At 35.2% G+C, this 26,476-nt stretch overlaps 1 protein-coding gene across 1 annotated transcript in view; it reads left to right on the top strand.

Moving 5' to 3' along the window:
• Window positions 1-26,476, top strand: part of LOC121729636 — an 87,527-nt gene that overhangs the window by 7,743 nt on the left and 53,308 nt on the right. The gene's annotated exons all lie outside the window — the stretch shown is intronic.

The raw sequence follows: 26,476 nt of genomic DNA on the forward strand, positions 1-26,476 counted from the left end.
ACAGAAACCTTTTCGAAAAACACACTAAACTATGTTTTTCATAAGCGTAAAATCGACGTATTTTTCCGTTCCTTTCTTTTGCAAAGTTTATAATAAACAATGTATACGGGGTTCTTTATTCATGGATGTTTATATGTGCGAAGGTCACTAAGACAAGGTCAATCGATATCTAATTAGAAACTTCACAGCACACTTATCAAATAGACTGCCGCACACATAGATGCAGATACAATTGCATACGCAGCGACGCATGGCCGGGCCTGAGAATGGTGCCGGACGCCGGTTATAACTTATAGTTACAGTATAAACTCTAACTAAGACTTGAAGTTAAAGTTTTAACTTATTCATAAATTCTTTATAACTGAGTACAACTTCATATGGCATGCGTTGACGGAAAGGCCGTTTAGAAGACTTCCCAGCGTAATTAAATAAAAACAAGTCCGGCTACCATCTAAATGAATGTACTGTATTTTTACATACGTTTTTAGACTGTTTACTAGCCATTTAGTTAAGTACCGTCCAAGCACACTTTTAGCGTATACTCATGAAATAATCTACTACGATTCTAATGCAATATTGATGCAGCCTGTCTCCTTATTTGATCTAGTCCGTTTTATATCAAACTATCAAACCCTATTCAATGTCGTTAGTTTGACAGATTTTCATGAAAATACCATTTTGTGGTTTAACTGACTGGATCAACGTGCAGCTGTAAATGTACGCTTATACGGGCAATTGAAATTGCTCAATTCCAGTCAATTCTCGTCATCTATGACGTCAAGACTACATCAAGCAATTTGCGGCAACAAGCAGCAAAACAGCAATATTGCACAATACAATTGCCTGGAATTTCCAAGCCCATCGGATATACGTCAATTCCTATCTGCGACATTGAGCGATATGAAATATCTGGAGCAATTAGAAGCAATATCGCCGAAGTAATTGCCCCAATTTATTGAAATTGCTCTATATTGCTCCACTAATTGCTTGAGATCGGTCCATTCGTGTCGCCGGGCAATTATTGCTCGTGTAAGCGCATCTTAAGAAACATGGTCACAGCGTTTATATTATAGCAATTTTACGCTACCTGAAATCTGTATTAATATTGCATGAAAATAAAAAAAAAATAGGTAAAGATCGCTCGAAAATTCGTGTGAATGTCCATGAACACTCTAGAGTACTAACACTTCTGAAATGTCACGGTCATAGTCACGTATGGACGCACCTTTACTCTACGTATAACTAGCGATGCAGGTAGAGCATGACAACACAAGCTGCAGCCAATTATCAACTTGTCTATCAAATAAAGCGTTATTCATATGAGCATCTAGTCCATCGATATTGTGACAACCTCATTCGCCAAAACTTATTAAGAAAGCCTTGAAACAAACTTATATATCGACTAGTTACTTAAATGTATGTAGCTTAAAATACAGGTATTATTTCCAAATCGGTTAGAACCAAATCTTTTGTAATCGTCAAGTATAATGCGCATCCTATCAGGAAATAACCTGAGAAAATTAAGTGAGAAACTCGCACAGGACCCTTTACCCTCTTAAGATTGTAAATTATAATATAGTTCAATTTAATTCCATCGATAATATCAATTTAAAAAAAATCGATTCTGCGTAAAACAAATTTACTTTAAAATCTGCTGAAATCCATTAGTCATACCGAGGTTGTTGACTTGTGACGATTATACTGCATTATGTAAGAGGCGTTTAATTTTTTATTGCATGAAAATTATTGTTGTGGAATAATAATGACTTTCGGCACAACGATGCTTCTGAATTATGCACCGACTACACCGATTTAAATATGTAAGTACGAATTACTATTCATAGAATCATATCTTATGTTATGCTTATAATAATATTGTAAACAAAGTCTTTAACTTAAAAGTTTTAATGGAAGGTTGATTACATGATACATAATATAAACTTTTTAGAAATTCGATATTAAAAAAACACAGGTCAATATATTATAATACCACCTATTGACCTAGCTATTTGACCGAGCTTTGCTCGGTATCCGATGAAAATGACATTTTCTAGCAACGATTCCTAGCTAGATCGATTTTTCGCCCCCGAAACCCCCTATATACTAAATTCCATGAAAATCGTTGGAGCCGATTCCAAGATTCCAATTATATATATACAAGAATTGCTCGTTTAAAGATATAAGATAGGTAGAATACCAGAAGTCGTCCCTACTATTTTATGAAAATTATAAAAGTTACGAATCGTGCAATTCAGACTCGCGCAAAATCAGTCCCGTCTAAAAGCTAAAATCAAGAATTAAAGCCTCCTTCCCCATAAGTCTCTTTTATTTTCTTTAAGTATTTATTATTTGTCTTAAAGGATTAGTTTTTTTCTTCGACTACATAACCCTCAAAATAAGTTTCAATTAACGTAATAAAGACTTGTTCAATACAACCTGTACATGGTCTTGAGCGGAAGAGATCTAGTAAGTAACATGATAGTGTGGGCATCTTGACATCGAGTATGATAAAAATACTTTTTCTTTAACCTCAAAACATTTCTTCCTTGTAATATGAGATAGAAAGTGCGGTTTGGTTCATTGGTATTTCAGTTTTTTATCCGACTTCGCTAGATTTTTTTTAAATGTGTGTATGTGTTTGGCACGCTCTAAGCGTCGAATTTGAACTTGAGAGATATCTTTAGATTCATCTTAGTCGTGAGAGTGACACCGGGTACATCAAAGCATACGGGTTTTTTCTTAAAAAAGGTAAGGTTTTGTATACTAATATTATAACGAGGAAAAGTATATTTTGGTAAAAGTTTATTTAAATATGCTCAAAATATACTGCTCCGATTTTGATGAAATCTATCTTATGGCGCATTTTCACTGGTCGATATGCCGCATGCGGGGTGCGGGAGATTTCTGAAAGGCAATGAAAATGCGCCATTAGTTGTTATAGACTCCCCGTATGCTGTATACCGTACGAGTTATGAAAATGCGCCCTCACATAGAGTTGGCCACGGTGAATAAGTAATACATAACGGTCTGCAAAAAAGATAAATAATAAATCTTAAACTTAAAGATTTTCCCCAAAATCACACATACCTAAACATATTACACATGGTAACTCTATATTCACGTTTCATAATCTCTTACAGTTCGAGGCAGTTTTACGAGGCATATTACGCATAATATCTAATCTAACTCGCATAAAATAAAACTAAATAACTGATATTCCTATGCATATTAGAGTCTGCTTTGATTAACGCTATAATTTAACACCTTTTGAATTGGATATGTTTTTTTATCTTACAATTATTATGGTTTCCTAAATAAAAACATATCTTAGAAAGAATTATAAGCGAGGGGAATATTCAATGTACGTAATATATTTTTCTTATGATGTCAATATTTGAATTTGATAAAATTTATTATAGAAATAGCCGGAGTACCAAAAAAGGATATGCGATAACGTTTTCATTCTGTACAATTTTTGTTTCCGATAGAATATGTCTTTTTGTCTGTCTGTTACCTCTTCATGCCCAAACCACTGAACCGATTTTGCTGTTTAGTATGGGGATACTTTCAGTCCCGGGAAAGGACATAGGATACTTTTATCCCGGAAAAATGTACGGATCCCGTGCGATAAACGAATTTTGGCGCAAAGGTACTCCGTTACTACATTATCTAGTTTCATATAATTGTTTACATATTCTATGAAGTTTCGTGCCCCTCGAACACTTCTCAAGCTATAAATAAGCTTATAATTGACGCGCTCAATTACTATAAGGAGTAACTAGTAGTGACATAATACTAGTTATATAACAGCGGCGCGAGGTCGTTGCCCTGCAGGACGCCGTTCCCGCTCCTGCGTCTACGCTGTCAGCGCAACACCATCAAAATAGTATTATTTATTACACCATTAACTAATGATGTACGTGATACTTTTTAATTTGTATTTGCATAGTTTTTAAGCAAAGTGATCTAGTAGTAAAGTACGCGCAAAAGGACATCTGTTTTTTAGGCCGACGCCTCTATATTAATGACTAGAATATGTTATATCCTAGTCATAATTGGAGCCGTTACTTTTGCAATAATATATACTGTAAATAAGTAATTTGTGTGTCAATTTTTCAAACGTTTCCGACATTTCAACTAGAACAAAAGTCCAACATAAACACTTTTATATAACACGAGCTTTTGCCCGCGGCTTCGCTCGCGTTAAGAAGTATTATTATATACAAACTTTCATCCCCTATTTGAACCTCTTGGGATTAGAATTTATCAAAATCCTTTCTTAGCGGATGCCTACGTCATAACATCTACCTGCATGCCAAATTTCAGCTCGATCCATCCAGTGGTTTGGGTTGTGCGTCGATAGATTTGAGTTTTATATATACAGGGTGTAACAAAAATAAGTGATAATACTTTAGGGTGTGTACGTCTTCCTCTTAGAGAGTTCACTGTGAAAGTAGCAGCGCTGAAAGACCAAATTTTTTTTTCACTTTTGTATGGGGAAACTCGTGACGCTCGGGCCCTTCCCCATACAAAAGTAAAAAAATTTTTTCGTCTTTCAGCGCTGCTACTTTCACAGTGAACTCTCTACAAGGAACACGTACACACCCTAAAGTATTATCACTTATTTTTGTTACACACTGTATAGATAGAGATAGAAGATATATTAGCTGCGTGATTTCTATGACTTAAAATACAGCTTAAAGCAATAATGTAACCCTTTTCCAGTTAAAAAAGTAATTATTCAGATAGAACGATTGTGAACGTAGCTCCTACGCCGCGTCGCTCGGTATAAAAGACATCAACGCGCTATGAGCCCGTTCACACGATTTAAATAAATTACCAAACAATTATAACTTATCGTAGACTACTTATAGCCTTGCAGCCTTGTTTATAATATTTGACATTTGTATTTATTGCTGTTTGTTATACATGTTGATTAATGTCAAAAAGTAGTTTTGTTAAGAGTTAAGTAAGTAGTAATTTCTAAGCCCTTAAATTAGTAGCTTTTGATATTTTGTCGATATTTATCTTACACACTACATACTGTATACATCTTTACATAATCACATTATGTTCATTTGCTAATTAATCCAAGGGGATCTAATTTTATTCTGTAATTAAGTTCCAAATTCAATTTTATTATATTATATTTAATCAGACCTCAGATAAAAATTTAGCCGGAACTGTGTCAATATTTTTCTAATTTATTATGAAGTTTATACACGCTATTCCAGAACTAGAATAACGTAATTTACAAAATGCTAATTTAATTTAATTTTCGAATACTTTCATTATATTATTATTATTTATTATCAATCCGTGCACCCAAAACTTGTCTATGACAACGGTTTAACATATTTTTTCCCGTTTCCGTTTTATTAGGAGTGTCCACTAATTTGTAATTAGCAGCGTCAAATCGATGACAGACCGTGACGCGCAAAAACCACTAACGGTGAACTGTAGGCGTCTGACATCGAATTAGTTTGCAACAATATACAATGACAAGAAAATACAAATAGATATAACTTTGGTATTCGCTACCGGATAAGGAAAACTAATATTTACATGTTACTTTAGGGACAATAATAATGTTAATAATAATAATATCTATGGACGCTTCATACCACGTCAGTCTGGCTCCGTGCTAAGTACCTGAAGGACTTGTGTTAAAGGTACCAGACAAAGGCAATATATTTAATACTTTTATACTATATACATATATTTAAGATTTTTTATTATATGATATTTAATGGCGCATCCACACATGCCGCTGGCTTATACCGCCGGGTTTGTCGCCGGCTTTCAGACTACCTTGCCATCGTAGCCGGCGGCATGTGTGGTTAGCCGGCGGCAGGGCCACCGGGCATGTATGGATATAACATAATACACATCCAAGACCCAGGAACTTTTGAAAAACTTTTTATTCCGTCGGCGGGATTCGAACCCGCGACCCCCGGCTTGAGCTACCAACAGCTGCCCACCAACTGAGCCACAGAGGTCGTCAAAACTAAGCGTCCAGGACTCGATAAAACAAGGTTGTTTTAAATTAAATTTTCGTTACAAACAGTAAAAGTTTAAGAGGTACTTTTACTTAAGACCTAACGAAAAGTTGGCTGTGTTTCAGGGGATATCAAGCATTATCAAGTCAGGCTGGACTTGAAAAAGATTTAACATAATATAAGCTATAATTATATAATCTATATAAACTGTTATTACCTAGCTATTAAGGCTCTAATAACACGTGTAAATGCATAAATGAATGTTGAATAATTATTTTATTATTCTTTTATCTATTTCATATACGGTACTTTTATCAACAACAAAGACTACGTAATTGTGGGAATGTTCAACTTACGGCGATATACACCGTAATGATTTCAAAGATAAGGAAAAGCTAGTACAAACTTTGAAATTGCAATGATATTTGTCAAAAACTTCTCTGTACTACCCGAGACGACTTGAAAAAATGTTTACTTTTGACGTTTTGTTGGAAGATTTGTAACTCTACTCTGGGTTTGGACTTTGGACAACAAATTGATATAGCATTTTTTGAGCCTCAGTGATCGCGTTTACATCAAATAGTGCTGAATTATGAAAGTCATATTGGTAGACTAGATTTTTCATATTTCGTAGATTATTTCTATCGTATTCATTCCTCCTAAAATTTTAAAGATCGCTTTCCCAATCTTTATCTATTATACAACCTATCGCTTGCCTCTAAAAAAGAACAAGTCTATGGCACAGATGCGCATTATACGGCCTATCTTTACGGCAGTAGTATAAACAATATATAAGTCAATGATCCACCTCCAGTGTCCGCTTTTTGTCATCTATGACTAGAATTAGAATTGACACGTCTAGTAATTACTCAAAGGGTTGCTAATGATGTTAATTGTCTTATGTTATCATTTAATACCTAAGAATAGGTATGTCTACACATTTTATTGTCAGCACTAACATTTGCTACGAAAAATTAACTTTTTTTTTTCAAGTTTAGGTTAAATTTCTTTATATGCATCTTTTCAATTGAATATTATGAACAATTGATGCGAAAGCCAAAACAATGTAATTGTATAAAATACATGTACCTATAAAAAATATGGATTAAATGAAGATAATCTTCACTTTACTTATACAGAAAAATTACGTCCACCAATGATATTTGTCATTTATGTCGACACGACCTAAATTGCGTAAGTCCACTATCAGCCAATGGATCAACTTCTGTAAAAGTGGTTCGATGTTATTTATCCACCTTAGTATGTATCAGTCAATAAAAATTAAGTAACATTCAAATCTGATTAGCTTGAGTGATCTCATCTGAGTTGAGTAACTGACGTGACATACAAGCTAACTTAATCGGATCTATTGAGATCTACCGACTAATTTGAGCCGTCAAAATATTTTATGGTTATTTAATAGTGTTTTTATTTTATCTGATGGCGAGCCGGCTCTACTAGTTGGTGTAATTGATGTAACGCAAACTGGTTCGCCGAGTGCATCACTCACAGCTGGAGATACGCCATTATTTAATACGCGCATAACATTTGTGTTGACGAATGTACAGAACTTCAGTTATGTTTGTAATTCTTATTACCAACATAACTCAAGCTTTTTACATTCGTCATACATATTATATTGTCATTCTTTTTTGGGTTATACGCAAAAATACCCAAAATGTTTGCAGAATCACGTTCAGCGATAGATTTATTATTATTAGGACCTGTTTCACCATAAGCAGATAATAAGTCTTCATAATAAATATCCGACATATTTGAAGATTGTTATTTACACTAATGTTATAAATGCGATTATGTGTAAGTCTGTTACCTCTTACCCTTAATCCGACTCAGATGAAAGGTACGGAGATTGAGTTCTGGAGAAAACATAGGATAGTCTTTATCCAGGAAAAATGTACTCAGTTTACGAATTTGTACGCAGCTTACGAAGTATCGAGCAACATAAACTTTTTTATAAGTCACAGCAAACCAAACATTAGTGTTTTTTTATAATACTTAAAAAAGCGTGCTGCAATTACCTGTCGACAAGAGCAAGTTAAAGGTCCAGTTAATCCTACAAGTTCCAAAAAAGACAACTGGGTCAAATGGTTCAGTCTAATTATAGAGAGTGCGAATTTTAAACGCAATGACGACGTCGTTTTCGACCTGTTCAGTGTTCATACTTTGTAGGTCAGGACCATGTATGGGTTTTACTTTCTAAATACTTACGCGTTTTTCGCCAAAGAAAATGAGAATGTGTGTTGGATGAATGGTCGTCGGTCAAATTAACCTAATCTGTGAATCACGCTGGTTTCCTGAGAGGCCGCAGTTTTTATATATAAGGTAAAAGTCAGTAGGTGTACAGCTGTTTATTGTTAAATTCCTAAGTTTATGAGAAAATGTATAATGTATATAGAATTGAGCATGTGATTTTTTTAATCCTATAGTTTTCTAAAACATTTTTTTGCGTGTAAACTCATTAAACTTTATGCATATTTTAATTATGTCACTTTTATATTAAATACCGTTGGTTAATTTAGAAAGTAGCGCAATCCGCTATATACACACAAAAAGTACGAATTTACCGAAACTTGCACCAAATCACTTTTGTAATCTGCTACATTTTATTGGTTTGAGAGTTGGCATAAAAATGTTCTAAAATTCCACCGAACATTCTGTAAGCTTAAGGTATTCCTTTTACTGTTACAACTTTGCCGAAATAAAGTATGGAAATGATAAAGTTAGTATTATATTTAGTATAGTAATTTTCAATTAACTTATAACTAACATCCTTTCCTATCTGAATACCATCTAGCTACCTCGTAATTCATCATAAATTCTCAGCTTAATTAGTACGTACATTTTACTCTCGTTATGATTGGCAATAAAAAGTTTGAAATTTATAAGAGAACCGCACCGGACGTCTCTTGGCGCCCACCGCCTTTATGTAGGAAACGGCGATCAAAGAGTAAATGAGGGCAGACGCGCTCAATAATACTTTCCTTTCCCTACGGTTCTTCTATTTAAATGTAAATTAGATTGAGGAGGTCACACTGACCATATTTACAAATATTGTGGTCGGATCGTCACGCTTCGTGAAAAATAGTAAGGCGTGGGTTTATGACTAAAACTCGTCTGTGGTTTTGTAATTTGCTCCCCGTTATTCCCTGAAGTAGGTGAATTTAGACGGAAATAAATAGTGTTACGAACGAGTAGCTAAATAGGTCGTCCAACAAAGAAGTAGGAAAACCTTTGAAAAGGAAAAAATATAGAACGAATTATTACTTTCAAAAAAACTTTGTGTTATTATTAGATGGCAAGTTAACAATATGTTTCTAAATTATGTAATTAATATTTTTAAATACAGATACTGTTAAGTAACACAAATATTCATCTATTTTACTAGATCATTATTTCCTGTGTTCGCACCATAAGTGGCGCAAATCAAATATATAACACTTATTCGACCAGCGCGTCCAGTTTATCTCAGGAAGTCGGTTATTTTAAGTAACAGGAAATATATAAATGACGTCCATCTGCATCCAAATATTTAAAATCTTGTCGTAATTAAAAACCAGTTACAAATTTACATAAAAAAGGCGTACATCACATTCGCGATTCGACACAAAAATCGCATCACGTTGATGATTACGAAAATATGTAAAATATGTAAAACGCTGTTACTGCCCACGCTTGTAGTGTCCTGTCTGTTCGGCTAATTAATCTGTGCTAGATAGTTTTGTTAATTGCATTATGGTTTAAGATACTAAGGCCGGTATAAATAGTCAGTACTCAAGATGCGACCGGTCTCAAGACGCGGTTCGGCTCTGTGATTGGTCCAAATTTTGACAGCCAACCAATCACAGAGCCTGAACCGTGTCTTGAGACCGAGGTGCATCTTGAGTACTGACTATTTATACCGGCCTTAGATACAGCAATTACTCAGGTTTATGGTACTAGGTACTAAAAGTATTAAAACTAGATAATAAAAACATTTGCACTTAGTACCTAACAACATCTTATAATTAATATATTGTTATAGTTATAAAATGTTTAGCCCTAGATGCCAAGCCACTTTTCTCAAGCATAAGATAAGGATAAAAATTGTATAACTTTAACGTCTGTATACATATATGCATAAAATGTGCATATTTTTTATTAGTAAAAATGTTTGTTATCAAATTCGTTATTAACGAAAAAGAACAGCGGTCTAAAGTAGATAGGTGTAATGGCAATACCATGTATTTTATTACAAAAGAAAGATAATTTCAATTCTAGACTTTCATTTTGTTCCGAGCTTAGCATCACGTACTTATGTGTGCAGGTTAAAACCTCCTACGCCGGATAAAGGAGGAGTTATGGGTTTTTAAGTTCACAACTTCACACTTGTTAACTTCTAACTCTTACCGAGAAATTTGCTAGAACATGCAGGTACCGGCAGTAATCAAATTATATAAACTTGCAGTAATATTTTTAACTTCTTACTTTTAGCTTTTTTTGCGCCCTGTGCGAGCTTCTATATAACTGCACCTTTGGAGGCGGCACCTAAAAGGAGGAGGTTATTATGTTCGGCTGTGGATATTTTTTTATTACATTGGGAAACATCTCTGGGGCGCAGTAGGAACTCATCGGGAGCAATTCGAAAAATAAGGATCTGTCTGGTCTGGCCATTCTTGCGCCCCCCAGAGTCTACGCCCTGTGCCTGGGCACGGGTGGCACTTTATATGGATTTGTTGAGACTTTGACTTTGGCATATTATATTCGGGTTGTTTTTTTTGTGATCAAATATCGGATGTATAATATTATAACCATCTAATGTTTAAGTAATGACGACTTCTGTGGATCAGTTGGTGGGCTGTTGGTAGCTCAAGCCGGGGGTCGCGGGTTCGAATCCCGCCGACGGAACAAAAAGTTTTCAATGTTCTCGGTTCTGGATGTGTATTAAATATGTGTATCATATAATAAAAATCTTAAATATATGTATAGTATAAAAGTATTAAATATATTTCCGTTGTCTGGTGCCTATAAAACAATTCCTTTAGGCACTTAGCACAAGCCCAGACTGACGTGGTGTGAAGCGTCTATAGATATTATTATTATTAATGAGCATGTTTTAGGCTTTTCCTACAAGGTAGTTTAGTATAGACAGTAGTAGGCAGAATAAGCTTTTTATTTAAATAATAATAAAAGTAATTTTATGTTTTACTAATTTTTTTTCGAGTAGTTCTTCTGCCGAAGCGTTTCTTATAAAGACAGTAAATCATATATTCCATACCTTATAATATTTACGATAATATAATATCTTCAAGTGAAGATTAATATACTAGATGACGCCCGCAACTCTGTTGCGCCAAAATTCATTTATCGCGGCGGAACCGTACACTTTTCCGGGATAAAAAGTATCCTATGTCCTTTCTCGGGTCTCAAAGTATTCCCATACCAAATTTCATCAAAATCGGTTCAGCGGTTTGGGCGTGAAGAGGTAACAGACAGACAGACAGACAATCAGATGGACAGACAGATACACTTTCGCATTTATAATATTATTACTATGGAAGAGTTCTATGAAAATCCCTTAATATTTTCCCACAATTGAAAGCTTTGGAAGTCACCGTCACTCACACACCATTAAAAACATTAGTGTCAGGTTATGGTCAAATTAACGAGATTTAACGTTAACGCTGTCTGACCCACATACAATTATATGTAAGTGACACACGCTGGCTGTCTGTCTATAATCTTTTCTCGGGAACCCCAGGGCCGTGCGACGTTTTTCCTATTGACTGTACGCAGGTTAATGACCCAGTTTTCCTTTCTCATGAATTGTTCCACACGGTTTTTATTCGACTATGTTTGCATAATGTGTTATGAAATTCACCTTTTTAATGTTTCTGGGAGACCGGACGGGAAGTGTCTTTATCAACAGTGGAGTTTTCTGAGTGTATAACGTGATGAAATGTTTTATTTATAAGTACTCAATTTTTTTAAAATTAAATTTAGCTCTATCACTTGGGCTACACACTTATTAAATTTGATGTAGATGAGCCTATACTATGAAGAATGAAAGCTTTTCCCTTTTATATTTTTTTGAAATTATTACTATACAGTACTTGGCTTAAAAATTATAATATTTTTCTCGAACTTTACTTATTAATATGTCAATTAAGTATTATATTCGTGAACTTAGCAAATTAAAGTTATTGATATATTTTGTCAAATTGTAAACTACGCTTTTCACTTACTCGATACCCATAGTATCAACATACCAAATATGACCTAAATCGGTTTAGCAATTAAAGCGTTACTCGTAGCAGCTTACAAGTGGATACACTATAGCATGATATAAAATATTCGTAATCATGGGCGCCGGCAGAAATAATTTCCAAAGGGTGCACATTCTAGTTATCTTTCTTTTCTTTTCTTTTTACTTTTTATGAACAACAGTGACTATTTACGTCAACAGAATACATTTAGTGCCGAAAGTCGAAACATTATCTTGTACGGCTTCCAATAGACGGCTTTTTATTTCAATAATTCCTGTTGATCCCGAGATTCCCAAAGGGTGCAAGTGCACCACCTGGCACCCTCCTGCCGGCGCGCATGTTCGTAATAATACTGATTACATTTCAAGATCTGTGCTCTTACATGCAACCAATGGATTTATCTTACACGTATGTAATGAGACAGATAAAGGCAATAAGTCGTGGTTATCAAGATTGTACAGACTAGACCAGTTCTCTGTTCTGTGTGACCTCTCACAACCTGAATCATTTATTACGAATTAAACTATGCCTTATTCAGAAACTATATTATGATTGTTGTTAGTAGACTCGTCGTTGACTTCAGTCTATCGCTATACGTTTATAGTTTATAATAGCAGTTAATAAGAAAAATAATATAATATAGACGATTTGAACGAGCAGACAAATTAATATTATTTTTAGATGATAGGAGTAGTTTAAACAATGAGATAAGAATAATCTTTAAAGAAAGGTACACTTAAATATTATATTAATTAAAAAAAATGGGGACTAAGTTTTTGATCAATAGTTTCAAAAGTTTATACAATTTTAAGGATAATTAAATGTCCCACCATCTACAGCGGGGCTAAAATGGTCACATTGAGCAATTCCTCTCAATCAATTCAGCAAATGAATTGTCAAAACTGTCAAACTACAAATGTCAAATCAGTACAAAAATACAGAAACGAATTGCAAACAGAGTTGCATTTTGCGATTTTAGAAAAATGATTCATATTATCATGATTCTTCAAAGCGACCATTTTAGCCCCGCAGACATGCTTACGTTACAATAAGTTGAACTAAATATTCACACTTGTGTGCTTACAAGCGATACAACGGCCCTGCTAAGGTATACTCATTTAAATATAGCAACTCATAAAACACATGTCAGTTAAAATTAAAACAATTCATGCTCCTCACTGTTTGCCGCCATTATTTCTTTGCTGTCTATGTGAGCCCCAGGGTAATTGCTTTACTGGGAACGCTTATAATAACCAAATGAAAACAATGAAAAGATCATAGATATGAAATGTAATGATTTTAATAGAGCTCGTATGCAGATAACTAACAATTTGTAAGCATTTAAGCATTGACTGCATTGGCGATGGGAATTAGATAGGTCGAAAATTTGGAAAGCTTTTTGAGCTTAAAACTGATCTCAGCTTTTCATGTGACAGCTATACAAATCTACTAAATACATAATTTGGTCCTTGTCTAATACGTTAAAAAATACACTCTAGATTTACAAAGACATCTATGTGTAAGAGTAACGTCTGTATTCATGTTAGGGTTATTCTTTTTACATGCCTTAATACACATAAATAGAAGTACTCTAATAAGAATACTAGCAAATTTAAATAAGGCATTTTATAAATTGTTAAAATCGTACTCAAACAGTAACAATTTTTGCACAGAAATCAAACATTCGCACTCCCGAATTCCCGATAAAAGAGTACCAAGTTTATGATACCGGGAGAGTCGGTACCTTCGGAAGCGCGGAATGTGCCCAAGGTCATTGAGCTCAGTGCGGTCATGCACACACCCCTCCCCCCTAGTACCGCCCGTCCCCCTGGCGTCCCGTGCACCATATTGTCTAGCGATGGGCAGATAAATGGAGCAGGAACAGCGTATTAGCTCCGAGATAACTCGAATTGTATCGATTGACTTCCCGATTCTGTAGGGCGGTGTAATGACGGTAATAGAGCGAAGTAAGAAATATGCTGAGACGTGAAGGTATAGGTTCAACGTCTTTCTAATAAGGTCCATAGTGTTATTGCTAAGTCTGTCCTATTTAATTACAATATTTTCGAAGTCTTTCTTACAAGGAAGTATTGCAAAGTCTGTTTTAAATTCAAGTATTAGGTATAGCCTTCACCAATCCTGCCTGTCACAAGCACAATGATAAAAAAGTAATAATGCCTCAATTCAATTTCATTATTCATTGCTAAAAGGTAGTCGAGTACGCAGATGGTAAATAAATTATGGACATCCTATTTATCTACTATTTCATAACGTGTGACACTTGCTTAATTATATTAAGTAGATATCTTCTGCATTACCTACACTATATATTTTATTGTTAAACATGTATTTGATATCCCAAAAATATTAAGGGTATTCACTACTTTCTGTAAAGTGCCTAATAGGCTATTCACAACTTTTCTGACAGATTCTCCATACTTGATCTGTCAAGTTAATCGGTGGATAGCCTTATCAGGAAGTGGTTAAACAGGCTCTAAGATATTACCTATATAATCTACCATATCAAATAATACAAGTACCTTAAATTTTTAAGTACCTCCAATATATTCACAAGAGATTAATGATTATATTATCAACTGTTTTGTCACCTACAAATTGAGCTTAGGGCCACAAATCATCGTTATCGACCATGTCAGACCATGTCAGACGGGGCGATTGATGTTACATAAGGTGTGGACTGTTGTAAGACAATATATTATGTTGCTCATGTTGGTATGCGTGTAATCAGCTTTGCTGATAGTCTATGTGTTACCTATGACAAATCACAATGTGATGGTTTTCGATAAGGTCATAAGGTTATGTTTTCATATTCTAATGTCATTTATCAGCGACGTAATACAGAAAGGGATGATAGGTTTAAAGCCATTTTTATCGAAGAAAAGCGCTCTGTGACAAAATGCGTAAGTGCTTACAATACTTATGAACCTATCTGATGGTTAGAGATTGTTCATTTAATTGTAAAATATGCTTGTTAATAGAATATAGCAGTTGTTAGAAGGAAAATTGAAATGTACACTAAAATATAACGGTACCAGCATAAACTATTCTACAAGCGTTATCCTTACTCGTAACCCACTTTCCGGAAATCTGTTATAACATTTAGAGAGTGAAAATATCGTTAAAGATACGTTTATGTTTACTTTGAAACCAGAATTTTAAAAGCAAGAATGTAGTTAGTTTAGTAAAAGTGAATACTAAATGTTAAGCACGTTTTATGAAGCTTGATGACATGAATAAACCTAGGTTAGGAGGTTAAAGGCTAACTTAGACGAGATTGTATCTTGTTGGATTTAAGGACCCCATATGCGAAGAGACCGATCAATCCGGTCGAAGTGATTGCAGGCCGACCTGCCTCGTTTTGTGCATTCCGGTGTGTGCCAACGTGGAGCTATTAGACATAACGTTCTTTAATTCCGGTCCTTTCATACTTTCCCTGAATCTAGGTTTGTATTTTGTAAAATGTGACTTACTGTTCTTACGAATAGTATTCGAGAATCTAGAGCGATTAATCATAATGCAAATGTACGAATGTTAGTTATAAATAATGCAAGATATTTGAATAATACTATGACAAGTGCGTAGTGTGTGGGTTGTGAACAGGCGATGTCGGCCATTATTTGTACTGTCCAGAATTATTTTACCTCTAAGTTTCTTTAATTAATCCTTATGTCATTTGCATAAAGGTGATGTTAGAATCGTAATAAAATGGTTTAAATATACTGGCGCCGGTCGCAGTTGAGGGTAGTTAGCCTTTTTATTGCGAATAGCGAAATGGCAATAACATTATTTTAATCTCACAGACGCCATGCTTATGAATTTTCAACAGCAAAAAGTTACGTTTACGTTGATGAAAAACAGTAAAATAGGCAATAACTCTAAACTTATGTCTTATTATGAACAGCTTTTTAACCGCCTCCAAAAAGAGGAGGTTGTATGTTCAACTGAAGATTATCGCACTGTGATTATTATCTTTAACTAGCTTTTGCCCGCGGCTTCGCTCGCGTGGAATTCTAAAATCGCCTAAAATACGAATAATTCTTGCAAATCTCCTTTGGAAACATGATGTTTATCCAAGACCAAAAGTAGCCTATATGTTTTTTTTTTCCTATCTCCACAGGCCTAGATGGCTCGTGCCCTGATTAATTTCTTTTTAATATAAATACATTTTTATTTTTTATGATATCGTATTGCGTCGGATTACATTTCATATATTTTTGTCATGTATGATGTTATGATCTGTTCTATATTCGCAAAAAGTGTTTTGCCCTGAAGGGGCTCTAAGTGTCGTATTATGTTGGCTACCTGGTTGGTGGCTGCCGTCATCTTCCCGGAAGTCATCTTCTTGACTGGGCTGTCATCGAAGTCTTGACCTTCCGGGGTGATGTCATCTTCTTGCTTTGGGCCTCAGATGGAGCCCAGGGGGTTAGTCCGGCATTTTCCAGTTCCTCTCGATTTGCGTCCACCCTTTGCCTTTCGATGTTGTGGCATTGGCTCGGGTGTAATGGGGTCACCAAAGCTGGGTGGAGTATCTGGGGTGTTAAAGAGTGCTGGTCCATGCCGGTCCAATATATAAGTCTATACCAAAAATGAAGTCGATTGGTTGCTTCGTTGGGCTGTGAGGAAAGGACAAACAAACAAACACTTTCGCATCTACACATCTATACATATAAGAAAACTGTACAAATGACAATTATGTACAAAGAAGAAGTAGTAGTAAGTTGGAAGAAGAAAAATATATCTGCGAAAACCATATTCAAATCGGATCAGTAGTTTTCATGTTAAAGAAAAAAGTTTGATGCAATATCTGACCCCCTCTTTTGCCCCCTTAGAGGGGTGAGGGAAAATTTTAAATACCAGATTTTAAATTGGAATATACAGTTAATAATATAAAGTAAGTCCATTGAAGAAAAAAGTTTGATACAAAATCTGACCCCTTCTTTAGTCCCCTTAGAGGGGTGGGGGGAGAGAAATTTATACACCTGATGTTAAGTTGTTAGAAGACAAATATATCTGTGAAAACCGTATTCAAATCGGATCAGTAGTTTTAGTGTTAAAGAAAAAAGTTTGGTACAAAATCTTACCCCCTCTTTTGACCCCTTAGAGAGGTGGGGGGAAAATTTTTTATACACCAGATGTTAAGTTGGAAGAATACAAATATATCTGTGAAAACTGCATTCAAATCGGATCAGTAGTTTTCGTGTGATGTTTTGTTCCAAAACATACAGACAGACAGACAGACAAAAAACTAACCACAGTTTTGGCTTCTATAGCGATGTAGTGACAGTCCCTGCTTATTATTTTTTAATATCTTTAATGTACAGAATTGTCATTTCTACAGTTTTATTATATATGTATAGATTGCAATGAAATAAAATCACAATTATGTGAAATATTAATGCCATAAAATATATCTATATATATAAAACTCAAAGGTGACTGACTGACATGGTGATCTATCAACGCACAGCCCAAACCACTGGACCGATCGGGCTGAAATTTGGCATGCAGTAGATATTATGACGTAGGCTTCCGCTAAGATAGGATTTTGATTAATTCCACCTCAAAGGGGTTAAAATATGGGATGAAAGTTTGTATATAATAATACTTCTTAACGCGAGCGAAGCCGCGGGCAAAAGCTCGTATTATCTAATTAACTAATGTTAATGACGTTTGTCACTGTAATTAATTAATATTAATGATACGGAACCCTAAAAACAAAAGAATTGCAAGGCCGTTTAAAATACACTTCCTTCTTGAAAATTATTACGCTATTAATGTTATCAATCTTTATTTAATTTAATTTTTAAAGGGAATATGGTGAGAAAGTGAAGTTTAATGATAGAAAATTATGTGAGATATCAAATTGATGGATTCTTTGTGTTCCTGTGTGAATCTAGCCAATAATAATAACGACCCATCCCATAATAAGCGCACAATATATTTTATTGTTTTAATACTACGAGTTTACCCTACATGATTGTATGAAGACTTTAGTGACGGCTTCAGAAAATCATCAAACTTAATGAAAAGCCGTGAAATTGAACGAAATATGTATTTCATTAGACACTTACTTTCAAATCATCTCATCAAAGGTACTAATTATATATATATTCTGTGATCAAACGTCATACATAATATATTTTTAACCCCCGACAAAAAAGAGGGGTGTTATAAGTTTGACGTGTCTGTCTGTCGGTCTGTCTGTTTGTCTGTCTGTCTGTCTGTCTGTCTGTGTGTGTGGCATCGTAGCATCCAAACGGGTGGACCGATTTTAATATAGTTTTTTTTGTTTGAAAGCTGACTTAATTGACAGTGTTCTTAGCTATAGTTCATCATCATCAGCCTGCTCCGTGCTGAGAAATCGCGGTTCATCTGGTTCGTGAAGGGCCGATTAGCAACTTGCAGTCGTTTGGTGTGCTTTATTGCATTCTAGTTCGTGACATTTATGAATATTTACACATTAATGGAAAGTTGACCTGGTGCTGCAGCATCACCTGGTAATCAATAGGATACCCAACTCCTCACCAACTTAGAGCAATGATTTCGTGTTTGGGCTCATTTTAATTGCAAGAACTAGTAAGACGTAATAAGCAATAAATTTTTGCATGCTGCTGTTACAGCAGGATTCTGTAGGACCTGAATTCTATAGGAGCCGAGCTCCATATGAACCCAAAGTGGAGGTTTCATGTTTGGACTCATATTGACGGCCTCATCCAAAAGGACATTCCTAGATCGTATTCATTGGGATATAATATGATCCTGTTGATAGGAATTATTCTGCACTATAACCAACACAAGTTTGAAAAGCATGAAATAAAATAAAACTAAGAAATTAAAAAAAACCCCCGCCAAATAACTTTAAAAAGTAATGAAATAATATATTTTACTGACTTTAAGTTTAAGTAATTCCTAAGTGTAAAGTGATATTTTAGTCCATAATAGTTGTCAAGGTGTGTCGGGGGACCGCTAATATAGATGTATGATTTCACATAAAATTATAGTAATAGAATCTATACGAATAGAATCGAGACAATCAGTGACATGGCGATACAAAATGCAAGAGATACTGTTGGCGGTCCCCCGACACACCGTGACAACAATTATGGACTAAAATATCACTTTACACTTAGGAATTACTTAAACTTAAAGTCAGTAAAATATATTATTTCATTACTTTTTAAAGTTATTTGGCGGGTTTTTTTTAATTTCTTAATTTAATTTTTTATAAGCCATGTTATATCGTAGGTCATGCCGTATTATACGAGGTTTTCACACTAATCTTAGCCATATATATAGCTGTAGATATTTTTATTCTTAACTCGTCTTTTATTGAATTGCGTTTTGTACGACCAGACCTTTACGACTTACGACGATGAACTTCACGATACTTAGAGTTATAACTCCAGTGAGTTATAGTTCAGTAATAGTAGTCAGTACCAAACGTCTACATCAGTCCATGCTTTATATCTATGTCTGTATCTAACAGTTGGGTATACGTCTTTATTTATGGCCGAGTCAAATGTCAATAAAAATAAACGAATGACCGCGGCGTACCATAACTTTTGCGGCTGAAACAATGCGTTCCTGAACTCTGGCCTCGGTCCTTTTCGCCGTCGATCGCCTTTCGCAGAATGTCGTAGACATGGACCAACGTGATCTGACCTCCCATTGTTCGCGAACCCATCACGAACTCGAACACCGGGCGATTTATCACGGGCCCCGCTTAAATGGTCGCGCTTCGTGGGAGGTACGGGCTCCCATTGACTATGTATCCGTATGATTTATTATTATTAACTTTGCACTTGTCTCGTAATCTATTGTTATAAATTGATCGAAACGAAATTGCTATGGAAATGATAAGTGAAAGTAACAATCAAAATAACATTTGAAATAAAGAAAGCTATGAGATTGTTTGACCTTTGCGCGCTTATTGTAATAATTTAGTACTACTTGGCTGTTTGAAGTTGCCGTGATCCAGGCTAATGTTTAAGGTTGGGTTGCACCAACTAACTTTTACTATAACTATAACTGTAACTTTAACTAGGTACAATGCAAAGTGTCAAATCTTTGGTTAAAGTTAAAATTGGACGCCATCAAGACGCCATATTTAACCATAACCATAGAGCTCGACAAGGTTTTAAATGCGCGTGGCGAAAAAAGGAACTAACGCTGTCATCATACAAAAACGCCATTTTTGACAGTTCTCCTTTACCAGCAGCGCCCCCGCCCACGTTCATTTATAACCTTGTTGGACCAGCTGTCATCTGTCAATTTCTCCGGTCAAAGTTAAGGTTACAGTTAAAGTTAAATTTGCCTTAACTATAAACTTTAACCACGCCTCTGGTGCAACCCAACCTAATGGTATTTTAAAACTATAAAAGCGATTATAATTCATTTTTAACTTTTTCAATTTAAGCTTTGTAGAGTTTGCAATAAATTAATTTATTATTAAAAGTATTGCCCTTTTTTGGATCCTATAGGAACTGCTTGTGTTGTCAGTTGTGACTTGTAAGTTATAAAGGTCTAAAGCGCATTTGTTCTGTATAAAATAAACTTCTATATTTATGATTACGTACACGTTTTACAGTCGTCTTTATTAGGAGTGGTTTATATTACACGAGCGCGTTTTATAGCTAGTTTTTTTTTCAACTGAACCTACTAAATAGTAAATAAAGTATTTTTAATGGCATATGCGTCTTCCAAGCCAATTGCTGCTATGGCCTATGGCCGTCACATTTTGAAAATTTAAAAATTTGGCCAAGTGCGAGTCGGACTCGCGCATGTAAGTTTCCGTACCATTGTAGAGCAAAATTAGGTCAGAAATTATTATTAAATATTAAAGAACATAATATTATATTAAAATTTAAAACTAAGGACTTTGTGAAAAAATCAAGTACCTACTCTAAGCTCGCACTAAGCTCCGAATATTGAAATTATCGTATTTTTTATGTGAATGTGTGCAGTAAATGTTTTTGATTATTTTTTGTTTAAGTCATTTTCAAATTAGAAATTTTTAAACTACCACAATCAAAAAAGTTCACTAAATCTACTTCTAATTATTAAATGAAGCATTTTTTTTTTTCAACAAAGTCACCTAATTTTCTTGTAACTCAAATAAAAAGTATTTGGAATTTAGATGTTATTTCATAGGTCTGTAATAGATGACAAATTCGAGACTGCAATAAAATTTATAAATTAAACTTCCTGCAATCGCAGAGAATTAAGTTTTTAATTTAACAACTTTGAATGGTCGTTAAAACTCTTAATAATATAATTAAACAACATGATATTTTAGTTCTATGTCATTACCGTATTTGTGTTAACTGCATATTTCAATAGGCTAGTAAAATATTATGGGACCTACAGTAACGACAAGTGACATACATTCGTCAAATAATAAAACCGACTATGAATAACAAATATTTACTAATAATAACTAGCTTTTTCCCGCGACCGCGACTGCGCATTTTCTCCCATGATCCATGTTCATCCTTCCATGTTGTTTATATCTGCGATTTTTTTCATCGAAGCCGGTCCAGCCCTGATAGCTTTGTATAGATAACATGACGCGTTAAAAGCATTTAAAATGAATTAATTAATCATAGAATTCATAAAATCTAAATACGTCAAACTGGAATACTAGGAACACATGAAGTGAAAGGTTAAAAATAGCTTCATTAGATCCAGGAAAACGGGTTTCCTATCTCCACAGCTTCCATGTACTCGTAGTAGGGTTGCCAATATCAAATTTAACAAGGTGTGTAGTTACACAAACCAGGTGCCGTAGCCAAAGTCTCTTTCGCTGAAAACGATGACGAAATTCGTTATCAAAATGTATGGGATTTGACATTAGTCTTTGCAATCGAAATGTCATTTAGCGATGGTTTATGTCAAACCGCATACATTTTGATAACGAATTTCGTCATCGTTTTTAACCATAGATTATTTGTCTAAGGGGCCTGGAAAACTTGCAATAGCGAAATTAATGTCTAGAAAAAAGGTACAATTTAAGTTATCAATAAAATGAAATAGTTAAAACTATTTCATTTTATTGATAAAACTGTTTATTTTACATTGTTGCAACTGTTTGTTTGTAACAATATTTTCAATTTGGGTAATTTATAGGACGATGCTTTAAAATTATTCAGGACGTCCCAGGACACTATAAAAACTAGGACATGTCCTGGGGAAACAGGATAGTTGACAACCCTATTGTACAGGCAACTACTGTGCTCGCGCGTAATGGACGGTTACGACAATCAAAGTTCACATTATGTTGTGTGACACGCTGGCCCGAGGGTCCGATTCTATCGATATTATATCGCTATCTCCATTTATCGGACTTACTAGCTATTGCCCGCGACTTCGTCCGCGTCAGCAAAATGTGATAACAAAGATAATAAAAAAGGGAAAAAAAATCCCTTTTTAAGGTTCTTTTATAAAAAAAGTGAAATATATCCTCCTCCTTTTCGGAAGTCGGTTAAAAAGTAGCCTAAGCTATTCCTTACTACATCAACTATGTGCCTAAAAAAGTCCCGCCAAAATCGCTCCAGCCATTTCAGAGGTTAACCGGAACAAACAGACAGGCAGAGATACAGACAAAAATTGTAAAAAATGTTGTTTTGGTGTCTGTACCCTTTGTACATTTATATGCATTTAGTAAAAAACGGTTCTTTCAATATTACAAACAGACACTCCAATTTTATTTATAAAAAAAAAAAAAAATATGTATAGATGTATTGATGTAAAGAATGTTTATCCCAGATAGAATAAAAGTGGAGATATTTTATAAGATCGGACTAAAGTTGCGATTACGCTTTTTACAAATTTAATGTTGTAGATTTGCGCCTAAACTCTATCGGTTTTACCACAAAAGATTAAACATCTATTGAACAGTTGTTTTGCGACCATTTTGTACTGAATTTTTCTCTAATAAACTGTTCAACAGGTGTTTAAATCTTTTGTAGTAAGACCGTAAATCGCTAAAGATGTTTTGTTGAATTCTATACGAGATTTCTAAGTAAATGCGTACGATTTTTATCAACAAAATCTAAGTATAAACACAGGGACACATATTTTACATTCCTCGTAAACGGATGTGAAGAAAAATAAGATATATCAGTATTAAAGTATTCAATCCTTATCAGTACATAATGTCCATTGCCTAAATGTAAATCAACCTTTAATTCAATAGAAACCTTGAGGTATCAATCTTAGGGTACCGCTATACCTAAAATAATTTGCTGTAGTATAACACGGTCTTAATAGCGCAGCCCCTAGCGCAGCGGTACTCAACCTTTTTCTGAACAGGCCACAAATACACTTTAGTCTTGTTGTCACGGGCCGCAACTTAAAATTATTTCCGAGTAAAAAAATAACGTTCAAAATCATCATTTTGATAGTGGAAAACAAACAAGTGGCACTGTTTTTATTAGCCACAAAAAAATCCACTCATCTTGAAACAATCGATGTTAAATTAACTTCACGCGGGCCACTGATAAAGTCCCCGCGGGCCGCAGGTTGAGTATATAGCTGCCCTAGCGTGTCGGCGACGGACATTCCAGGCGAGATAAACATGCAACAGGACTGTTGAATAAAACAAATACTGAATTTGAACGTCTAGAACTCTAGACTCTAGAATGTTTCGTGCTATCTCGTCCAAATAGAAGACTGCAGCCCATACAATGAGTGTCACATATTTTATGCCGCGTGCGCCGTCTTTGTTTCTCGTTTTTTGTAATGCAACACCGGCTTATTTTTAATGCACTGTTTTACGCTAAAGCTCCGTGAATACTGTAGTGGCGTATAAATTAGTTAAAAGGTATTCGCACTTTGCTCATAGATATTTATTGCGGTTACTTAGAGTGTTACTGATACCGCCTGATACTATATCCTAAGAGGCCTGTTCGATAAATTGAAATCCTAAGGAGTTGTTTTTAGATGATTTAAAAAAAATGTTTGATAAGATAAAAAAAATACATAAGGGTCGTAACTTATATCTGTACATGTTGCCGTTGCGACCTGCGACCGTTCAATGCAAATGAACTTATTTGTTCTGTATAATATTATTATATGTATAATATATAACATATTCTATAAGTTACAGTCTACAGAACACACAAAATTTCAATTGTGCAGTCGTGAACACAAGTTCTATTGAGTAATATGATTGATATGGAGATACTTTGAGGCTCGGAGAAGGACGTAGGATACTTTTTATCCTGCAAAAAGGTACGGTTCCCGCGCGTTAAACGAATTTTGGCGCAACGGAGTTGCGGGCGTCATCTAGTACTGAGATAATTAACACTTTGTTCAATAAGTAATTACAGTCTACAGAACACACAAAAATACAATTCAATGTACAGTCGCGAGCACAAGCGCTAGTGAGTAATATGATTGATATGTAAATGATGAGATTCGTCGTTGAACTTGACCGTAACGGTACCGCGCGAGACAATGCGTTATGCGTGCGACAGGTGATCGCCTGACCCAATACTACTGGGTCACGTATGTACCGATCGCATTATGTTTCTCTATAATGATACTTAAAAAAAACTGACCTAGTGGAAGTCGGACTATGATCTGAGTTGTGACATAAATATACACGCGGTAAAATGAATGATTACTGCGTTATAAGTTATATTTTTTAAGACATAACCGCGAACCGCTAAGAGAAAAGTATGGTACGGCCGTGCCTATGCTCTGCCCCCAGATTAGAAAAAAATGGTTCTCTTTATGTTTGTAGACTTTTACCCAAAAAACTTCTCTTCGTGTATTTGCAACTCGCAAAAATCTCAATCGTGTTAACCAATCCGCTATACACACAAAGAATCTTAGATCGATTTGTGGAATATGAACGAAATCATTGTATATAGAGTTCAACGTCCCAGTGAACTCGGTAGCGCTTGTTCCGCGGTACCCAACTCTGACGGTCACGGTCCGTAATTGGTTCGTGGGGTCACACCGCTTAGGATTGAAGCCTTCGGTTCGGGATTCAAGGTCATGAATGTCCTCGTTAATGCTGCTGACTCGAGAGGCAGGTTTAATTCGTGGTGTGTGTTGAAACTTTTTTAAAATTTACGTTTGATGACGAAGGAAAACTAGTTTGGACTAGACCTAATATGTACTGTTTAAAAAAAGAAAATGATTGCACTGAAAGTCGAGTACGACCTAAATTGTGTGTGGCTTGTGTAATTAAATTTACAAAAAGAACTTAATTCTACGGCCGTTGGCCAACTTACGTGAAACAATGAGCCTAAATCGGCACCGTTACGAATAGTAAAAAGGTAACAAAAAGTTGTCACTGCGATTGAGGACTTAGGAAACCCTTCTAAATCGAATGCACCGTTAAATTAGGCAATCCACCATCTCCACGGTGGCTGCCGCTCGCGCTTAGCCATGGCTCACGAGCCGGCCATGACATAACTGTCATCACGTGACATATGCGCACGCGCTTAATTAGGTTTTAGCATCACGCCCTGCTTGGCGGTAACGGGTATAACCGTATGCCATATTATGCCATAATCGCTCATTTCACTTGGCGCAATGTCATGGTCCACAAATGTGAGGGTTAATTGTGTGTTTACGAGTGTTTGTTTGTATTTAATAACTGTACAACTGTTAGAGTAGGATTGAGCGTCACGCCTCTTAATGTCTCCGGAAATGTGCTTGGGTGCTTCAGATGTGTGCTTAGGGACGCCCAAAAATTGATCTTTTTAAAATATATTATGTTCTACGTGTAAGTTGCACCTCTTCGTACTAAATACCTGTTTATACTTAATTCATTACAAGGAAAAATCTTCAAATAATGCATCAAATAGGCCCCGAAACTGCAAGGCCGGTCATGACTCATGTCTCATGACCAGATTCGGCACATAGACAATCGCGGAGAAGGACAACTTTTCTTACTTTTCTTTGCGGCAAAGCTACGCGTGCCTTGAGATTTTAATTGCAAATACGTACATTATTATAACGTGATACACCAGTATATAGTTACACAGCTACTGTAAAAACGAAAGGCACTCGCTTCAGGCGTAGATGAAACTGATACACTTTCGTTAAACGTGCTTAATTTGATTTTTTATTCAATACGTTAAATCGAGCAGAACAGTTCAAATCGAAAGCTGTTCGATTCATTAAACATGCATCATGATTTCAGTGAAGAATACGATCGGCTTACTTTCATTTCGGTTT

Source organism: Aricia agestis, chromosome 8 (genome assembly GCF_905147365.1).
Source record: "Aricia agestis chromosome 8, ilAriAges1.1, whole genome shotgun sequence".
Lineage (NCBI taxonomy): Eukaryota > Metazoa > Arthropoda > Insecta > Lepidoptera > Lycaenidae > Aricia > Aricia agestis.